We start from the raw sequence: 8,373 nt of genomic DNA on the forward strand, positions 1-8,373 counted from the left end.
CTAGTGGCCAGTTTATATCCATTTGTTCTTGTGTCCACATTGGTACTGAGTTTAAATAATTCCTCTCCCTCTCTGGTATTTATCCCTCTGATATATTTATAGAGAGCAATCATATCTCCCCTCAACCTTCTTTTAGTTAGGCTAAACAAGCCAAGCTCCCTGAGTCTCCTTTCATAAGACAAGTTTTCCATTCCTCGGATCATCCTAGTAGCCCTTCTCTGTACCTGTTCCAGTTTGAATTCATCCTTCTTAAACATGGGAGACCAGAACTGCACACAGTATTCCAGGTGAGGTCTCACCAGTGCCTTATATAACGGTACTAAAACCTCCTTATCCCTACTGGAAATACCTCTCCTGATGCATCCCAAGACGACATTAGCTTTTTTCACAGCCATATCACATTGGCAGCTCATAGTCAACCTATGATCAACCAATACTCCAAGGTCCTTTTCCTCCTCCGTTACTTCTAGTTGATGCGTCCCTAGCTTATAACTAAAATTCTTGTTATTAATCCCTAAATGCATGACCTTACACTTCTCACTATTAAATTTCATCCTATTCCTATTACTCCAGTTTACAAGGTCATCCAGATCCTCCTGTAGGGTATCCCTGTCCTTCTCTAAATTAGCAATACCTCCCAGCTTTGTATCATCTGCAAACTTTATTAGCACACTCCCACTTTTTGTGCCCAGGTCAGTAATAAAAAGATTAAATAAGATTGGTCCCAAAACTGATCCTTGAGGAACTCCACTGGTAACCTCCCTCCAACTTGACAGTTCACCTTTCAGTAGGACCCGTTGTAGTCTCCCCTTTAACCAATTCCCTATCCACCTTTCAATTTTCCTATTGATGCCCATCTTATCCAATTTAACTAATAATTCCCCATGTGGCACAGTATCAAACGCCTTACTAAAATCTAAATAAATTAGATCCACTGCGTTTCCTTTATCTAAAAAATCTGTTACTCTCTCAAAGAAGGAAATCAGGTTGGTTTGGCACGATCTACCTTTTGTAAAACCATGTTGTATTTTGTCCCATTTACCATTGACTTCAATGTCCTTAACTACCTTCTCCTTCAAAATTTTTTCCAAGACCTTGCATACTACAGATGTCAAACTAACAGGCCTATAATTACTTGGATCACTTTTTTTCCCTTTCTTAAAAATAGGAACTATGTTAGCAATTCTCCAATCATATGGTACAACCCCTGAATTTACAGATTCATTAAAAATTCTTGCTAATGGGCTTGCAATTTCTTGTGCCAATTCTTTTAATATTCTTGGATGAAGATTATCTGGGCCCCCCGATTTAGCCCCATTAAGCTGTTTGAGTTTCGCTTCTACCTCAGATATGGTGATGTCTACCTCCATATCCTCATTCCCATTTATCATGCTACCATTATCCCTAAGATCCTCTTTAGTCTTATTAAAGACTGAGGCAAAGTATTTGTTTAGATATTGGGCCATGCCTAGATTATCCTTGACCTCCACTCCATCCTCAGTTTTTAGCGGTCCCACTTCTTCTTTCTTTGTTTTCTTCCTATTTATATGACTATAGAACCTTTTACTATTGGTTTTAATTCCCTTTGCAAGGTCCAACTCTACTTGACTTTTAGCCTGTCTCGCTTTATCCCTACATATTCTGACCTCAATAAGGTAGCTTTCCTTACTGATCCCTCCCTTCTTCCACTCCCTATATGCTTTCTGCTTTTTCTTAATTACCTCTCTAAGATGCTTGCTCATCCAGCTTGGTCTACAACTCCTGCCTATGAATTTTTTCCCCTTTCTTGGGATGCAGGCTTCCGATAGCTTCTGCAGCTTTAATTTAAAATAATCCCAGGCCTCCTCTACCTTTAAACCCATAAATTCTTCAGTCCAATCCACTTCCCTAACTAATTTCCTTAATTTTTGAAAGTCAGCCCTTTTGAAATCAAAAACCCTAGTTGCAGATTTATTTTTGTTAATCCTTCCATTCAGTTTGAACTGAATTAGCTCATGATCACTTGAGCCAAGATTATCCCCTACAACCATTTCCTCTATGAGATCCTCATTACTCACCAAGACCAAATCTAAAATGGCATCCCCTCTAGTCGGTTCAGCAACTACTTGTTGAAGGAATCCATCAGCTATCGCATCTAGGAAAATCTGAGCCCTATTATTATTACTAGCACTCATCCTCCAGTCTATATCTGGGAAGTTAAAGTCTCCCATGATCACACAGTTTCCATTAGTATTTACTTTATTAAAAACATTAAAAAGGGCTCTATCCATATCCAAATTAGATCCCGGCCGTCTATAGCACACCCCAAGCACTATCCCAGGGGAGGCTCTAATAGCTTTCTTCCCCAATTTAATTATTGCCCAGACAGACTCAGTCATATCCATTTCATCGCTTCTTATTTCTTTACATTCTATCTCATCATTGATATACAGTGCTACTCCACCACCTTTACCTTTATTTCGATCTTTCCTAAACAGCACATACCCTTCAATACCTGTAGCCCAGTCATGACTACTATTCCACCAGGTCTCTGTTATACCTATAATATCTGGTTTCACTTCCTGCACCAGTAACTCTAGTTCCTCCATTTTGTTACCTAGGCTCCTTGCATTAGTGTACAAACAGCTTAATTTTTGCTGTTTGGCCTCACTCACATTCTGTACCCTATTAGGCACGGTTATTTTACTACCAGTATAACCTATTAGACTTGTATCTACACTGCCCTTCCTCCTACCTACAGCTGTATCCACTCTTACTTCATTTTCTTTCCACTCTATGCTAAATTCTGGCGTGGAGATTACCTGGACATCTCCCAACCATCTCCCCCAAATTCCTAGTTTAAAGCTCTCTTAATCAGTTGTGCCAGCCTCCATCCTAGAAGTCTATTTCCTTCCCTACTCAGATGAAGTCCATCCCGAGAGAACTGTCCTCTATCCATGAATGCCTCCCAATGGCCATACATCCCAAAGCCCTCCTTATAGCACCACTGCCTAAGCCATCTATTGATAGTCATAATCTTGTCACACCTTTGTTGCCCTTCTCTAGGAACAGGCAGAATCCCACTAAAGATCACCTGAGCCTCAATTTCCTTAAGCGTCCTCCCCAGCCTAACATAGTCTCCCTTAATACTTTCCAGTGAGAATCTAGCCGTATCATTTGTTCCCACATGAAGGATAATTAGGGGATTCTTTCCCGCTCCCTTTAGAATCCTTTTTAACCTCAGGTCTACATCCCGTATCTTAGCACCTGGAAGACAGCACACCCTCCTATTTTCTGGATCAGCTCTGGTTACAGGCCTATCTATTCTTCTCAGTAAAGAGTCCCCAATCACATAGACCTGCCTTTTCCTAGTGACGGTGCTATTCTCCAGTCTATTCCCTGTTCCCTCTGGCTGCAAGTTTTTTCCATTCCCATTCTCCCTTGTAATCCTTTTTAACCCATCCTGTATCCTCCTGGGGCTCATATTTGGTGTAATCTCCATTAACTCTTCCCCTTTTCCTATAGGACTAACCGCTCTTCTCTTCTTCCTTGCCCTGTCACCTTCAGTGACTACCTGCTGAGCCCCTTCTTCATTTTCCAACTCTGCAAACCTATTCTGAAGCTCTATTTCTCCTTCACTAGCCCGTCTTTTCCTCTGCCTAGTTCTTTTAGTCACATGCTTCCACTGACCACTTTCCTCACCCAGTCTCCCCTCAGAATTCCCTAGTCCTGCTTCCATCTGCAAGTCTGAGCTTTTCCCTTCAGATACCTCATGTCTTTGCTCCATAATCTGCTCAAACCCCTTCCTAAACTCTACCAGACTTTCCACCTGCATCTCCAAACCTCTGATCTTTTCCTCCATCAGCTCTATCAGACGGCATTTCATGCAGACAAAACTCTTACCAGGTGCCCCCTCCAGGATCATGTACATACCACAGCTTCCACATCCAGTCATCTTCATTGTGTCATCTGCTACATGGGTCACTCCCACTGCCACCTCTGAATCTGTCATAGCCTTCCCACCTAAATCCTGTTAATCTGGGAAACACAAACCACACCAAAACACCACCACCCACAGCAAAACCAAACCCCACACAAGCACCACAAGACAAACTCCCCTTTCAAACTCCCCTGTTTACAGCTCTGTTTGCTAGCTCCTGTGCTGCTGCAGCTGTCTGTGCTGCTGCCTGACTGGCTGCTACCTTTATAGGACCCCTAGTCAGTGAAGCCCCGCCCCCTAATCAGGGCTCAGCTTCTCTCCCAGCACAAAGCCCCTACAAGCCTCTACACATACAAATACTACCAATACAAAGCCAAACAAACACAAATACCTTCTCCTCCAACAGAACTCCCACTCAAACTCCCCTGTTTACAGCTCTGTTTGCTAGCTCCTGTGCTGCTGCAGCTGTCTGTGCTGCTGCCTGACTGGCTGCTACCTTTATAGGACCCCTAGTCAGTGAAGCCCCGCCCCCTAATCAGGGCTCAGCTTCTCTCCCAGCACAAAGCCCCTACAAGCCTCTACACATACATGATGGGATGACTGCCACCATTCTGTGCAACGGCTCAGAGACCAAACCATTCACCATTCGCACCGGTGTCAAGCAGGGCTGTGTCTTTGCTCCAGCACTCTTCTCCATTTACCTTGCCTTGATCCTGATTCTCATCTGTGACCACCTTCCTGATGGAATCGTGATTGAGTATCGTATGGATTGTCAACTCCTCAATCTCCGACATCTCCAAACAAAATCTAAGATCATAAGAATTGGTATCACTCTGACCTTCAGTATGCAGATGACTGCGTCATTATAGCACACACAGAAGCCGACCTGTAAAGTACTCTAAAACTTTTTGCAGATGCCTATCACAACCTGGGTCTCTCTCTCAACATCGGGAAAAGCAAGGTATTCTACCAGCCCTCATCTGCACAAACTATTCTTCACCACAAATCACCATCAGTGGAGAACCCCTGGAAAATGTGGACCGTTTTTCATATCTTGGTAGCCACCTCTCCCAAATAGCCAGCATTGACTCAGAAATTGAATACAGGATCCACTATGCCAGCACATCCTTTGAAAGACTATTCAAACGAGTCTTCAATTATAGGGATCTACAAACAGGCACCAAGATCTTGGTTTACAAGGCAGTTGTCATCCCCACCCTTTTCTATGGGTGTGAGACCTGGGTAACCTACAGACAACATCTCAAAAGCGCTGCCTCAGGAGGATTCTCAGGATCAGCTGGGAAGACCGACACACTAACATCAGCGTTCTCTCTACAGCCAAAATCAGCAGTATAGAAGTGCAGGTCATGAAACACCAACTCCGCTGGCCTGGCCATTGTGTATGTACGTCTGACACTCGCCTCCCAAAGCAAGTACTCTTCTCTCAGTTAAGTCAGCGAAGAAGGGCTTGTGGATGGCAGCAGAAGCATTTCAAAGACATACTGAAAGAACATCTTAAAAAGGGAGGTATCAACGTAACAAACTGGGAGGACTTGACACAGAACAGAACACAGTGGCACCACACCATACACCAAGCCACCGCTCACTTTGAGGAGAACAGACGTGCTCATGAGACAGAGAAGCGACAACGGAGGAAAGAAAGGGCACAACACTCCAGCCAACAACTAACTATGTCTTCTCCAAGTTTACACCTGTCACTTCTGTGGGAAAACCTCCAAGGCACAAATTGGGCTTCTCAGCTACTTAAAAACCCACCAATGAACCCCCTTGGCAGACATCATCCTCACATTGAGGGATAGCCAAAGAGAGAAAAGTGTGTGTGTGTAGTGGTAAGGGAGACGGGGGATAGGAGGAAAGGAACACATAGACATATAGAGAAAGGAAAAGTTTCACTTGGATCTTGTAGTTTGTTTTTCAGCCATAGCTTCCTTGGCAAATCCACTTCAAAACACTGGGCCCTATAGCAGGGGTGGCCAACCTGTGGCTCCAGAGCCGCATGCGGCTCTTCAGAAATTAGTAGGCGTCTCCTTGTACAGGCACCGACTCTGGGGCTGGAGCTACAGGTGCCAACTTTCCAATGGGCCGGGGGTGCTCACTGCTCAACCCCTGGCTTTGCCACAGGCCCTGCCCCCACTCCACCCCTTCCCGCCCCCTCCCCTGAGCCTGTAGTGCCCTCGCTCCTCCCCCTTCCCACCAAAGCCTCCTGCATATCACGAAACAGCTGATCAGGAGGTGCGGGGAGGGAAGGGGAGGCGCTGATCGGCAGGGCTCCTGGTGGGCAGGAGGCACTGGGAGCGGGGGCGGGAGCTGATGGGAGGCTGCTGACGTATTACTGTGGCTCTTTGGCAATGTACATTGGTAAATTCTGGCTCCTTCTCAGGCTCAGGTTGGCCACCCCGCCCTATAGTGTCGGTAGCTGCAAGAGCTGGAAATGGAGTTGATCTGAGCCTCCTGCTCTTTTCTCCACTTTACCTTCTGCTGAGTGGGGGCAGGAATGGAATAACTGGGAGCTCCCTAAACACAGCATCTGTCTGGTCGAAGAGCCTAGTGAAGGGTTCATGTAGCGTTCATGCACCTGGAAACAGTCAGGGCACACCCTGACTGTTGTGTAGGAGCGATGCACACACTGCTCTGTCCAAGGACATGGACCTTGGGAACATGGACCATTGGGAAGTCAATTAAAGGACATCAACCGTGGGAAGCTTCCTTGGCCTGGGCTCAAGGCCTGAGAACAAAGATTGTAGTAGATAGAGGCTGGTAAATAAGAATATTAATCAAAGTCATATTATTTCCTTTGTTGATGCCTTTTGCGGTCGGACTATGTAATGCACAGGGAGGAGAGAAATAAAAGAGAGGTGGAAAAGCTGACAGGGGCAATCCCGTCAGCAGACCAGCCTGCTTGCTTGCCTAAAGCCGTGTCCTGTCTTGTATTGAACCGCCACAGCTGGCACCCAAACTTGGGGCCCTCAGCACTCACCTCGCCTGGCAAGGGTTTCAGACGCGTCACTCATCTGCTTCGTGGATCCCGGTGAGTATTTTTCATTGTGGTAAGTATGGAAATTCAGTCATAGAAGGTTAGGGTTGGAAGGGACCGCAGGAGGTCATCTAGTCCAACCCCCTGCTTGAAGCAGGACCAATCCCCAATTTTTGCCCCAGATCCCTAAATGGCCCCTTCAAGGATTGAACTCACAACCCTGGGTTTAGCAGGCCAATGCTCAAACCACTGAGCTATGGGAAGCTCCCTCTCTGCTTTGCAAGTGCAACACCCCTGTGAGCTACAGTATTTGCTGCGTAAGGCTCAGCATGACTGCCCCACTCGAGAACTCACTCTCCTGCTACAGGAGGTGAGTGCCCAATGCCCGTGGTACCCTGAAGCTGGAACCCTTAAGCTGGCGGACTGGGAGCGGTTGGGCCAGACATTGCACAAGGAGCCTCGGGCGCCCGTGCAGGCTTTACATGCCCGGCACCTCTGCCGCGACGCGATACAGCGTGTCGCTTCAGACAGGCCCTCCCTCGTGGAGCTGATGCTCTCGCCACTCCCGTCCGCTCCTGCAGCCGTCCCCCCTCCTAGCGATGTGACACAGTGTGTCACCTCGGAAAGGCCCTCTCCCGCACCAACAGAGGGGCTGCCGATCTCGCCACCCCCGTCCGCTCCTGCAACCATCCCTCCCCCGACTTCGCCCCCAGTGCCTCTATTACCACCACCTCCCTTGCCTTCCCCACCGGAATCAGTGTGTGATTACCGTCCTCTCGTGGGGCCCCATGCTCCGGGGCCCCCCGGGGGGTCGTCCGCGTCTGCTCAGGGGCTTTCGCTGGTGCAACAAATGGTTCACACAGCGAAGACTCGCTCAGATCTTACAGCAGAGGAGCTGGCTGAGCTGGTCTCAGTCTGTCCGGTGACCTGGCAGGATGATGGCCAGGGCAACCAGGTTGCAAACTGGGTCAGTTTGCCGTACTCGGTGATCAGAGAGGTAAAGAACTTGATTCGCGAGTTCGGCCTGACTAGCACGTATGTGCGTGGTCTCATTGAAGGGCTCGGTTCTGGGTACTCCCTGGTCCCTGAAGACTGGAAGGCGCTGTTGTGCATGATGCTGACACCTAGTCAGTATGTTATTTGGCTTAGTGAATTTCGGCAGATGGCGGAACGCCAAGCCCAGGTGTATAGAGAGCAAGGTGTCATTTATGAGCACTTGGCAGGGGAGGGCCAGTTTGCTACTGTCCAGCTGCAGTCTCAACTCCCTCAGGCTGTCTTCCCCATTATTTCCACCTGCGCCCAGCATGCTTTCTGGAAGGTCCCGGATTCAGGCAAGCCTACCAAAAGCTTTGCCAGTATCCGTCAGGGTGCATCAGAGTCCTTTATGGATTTTACCAACAGATTGCAGGAGGCTATCCTGCGACAGGTGGATAGCCCTGCAGCAGCTCAGGAGATCCTG

Source organism: Lepidochelys kempii, chromosome 1 (assembly GCF_965140285.1).
Source record: "Lepidochelys kempii isolate rLepKem1 chromosome 1, rLepKem1.hap1, whole genome shotgun sequence".
Lineage (NCBI taxonomy): Eukaryota > Metazoa > Chordata > Testudines > Cheloniidae > Lepidochelys > Lepidochelys kempii.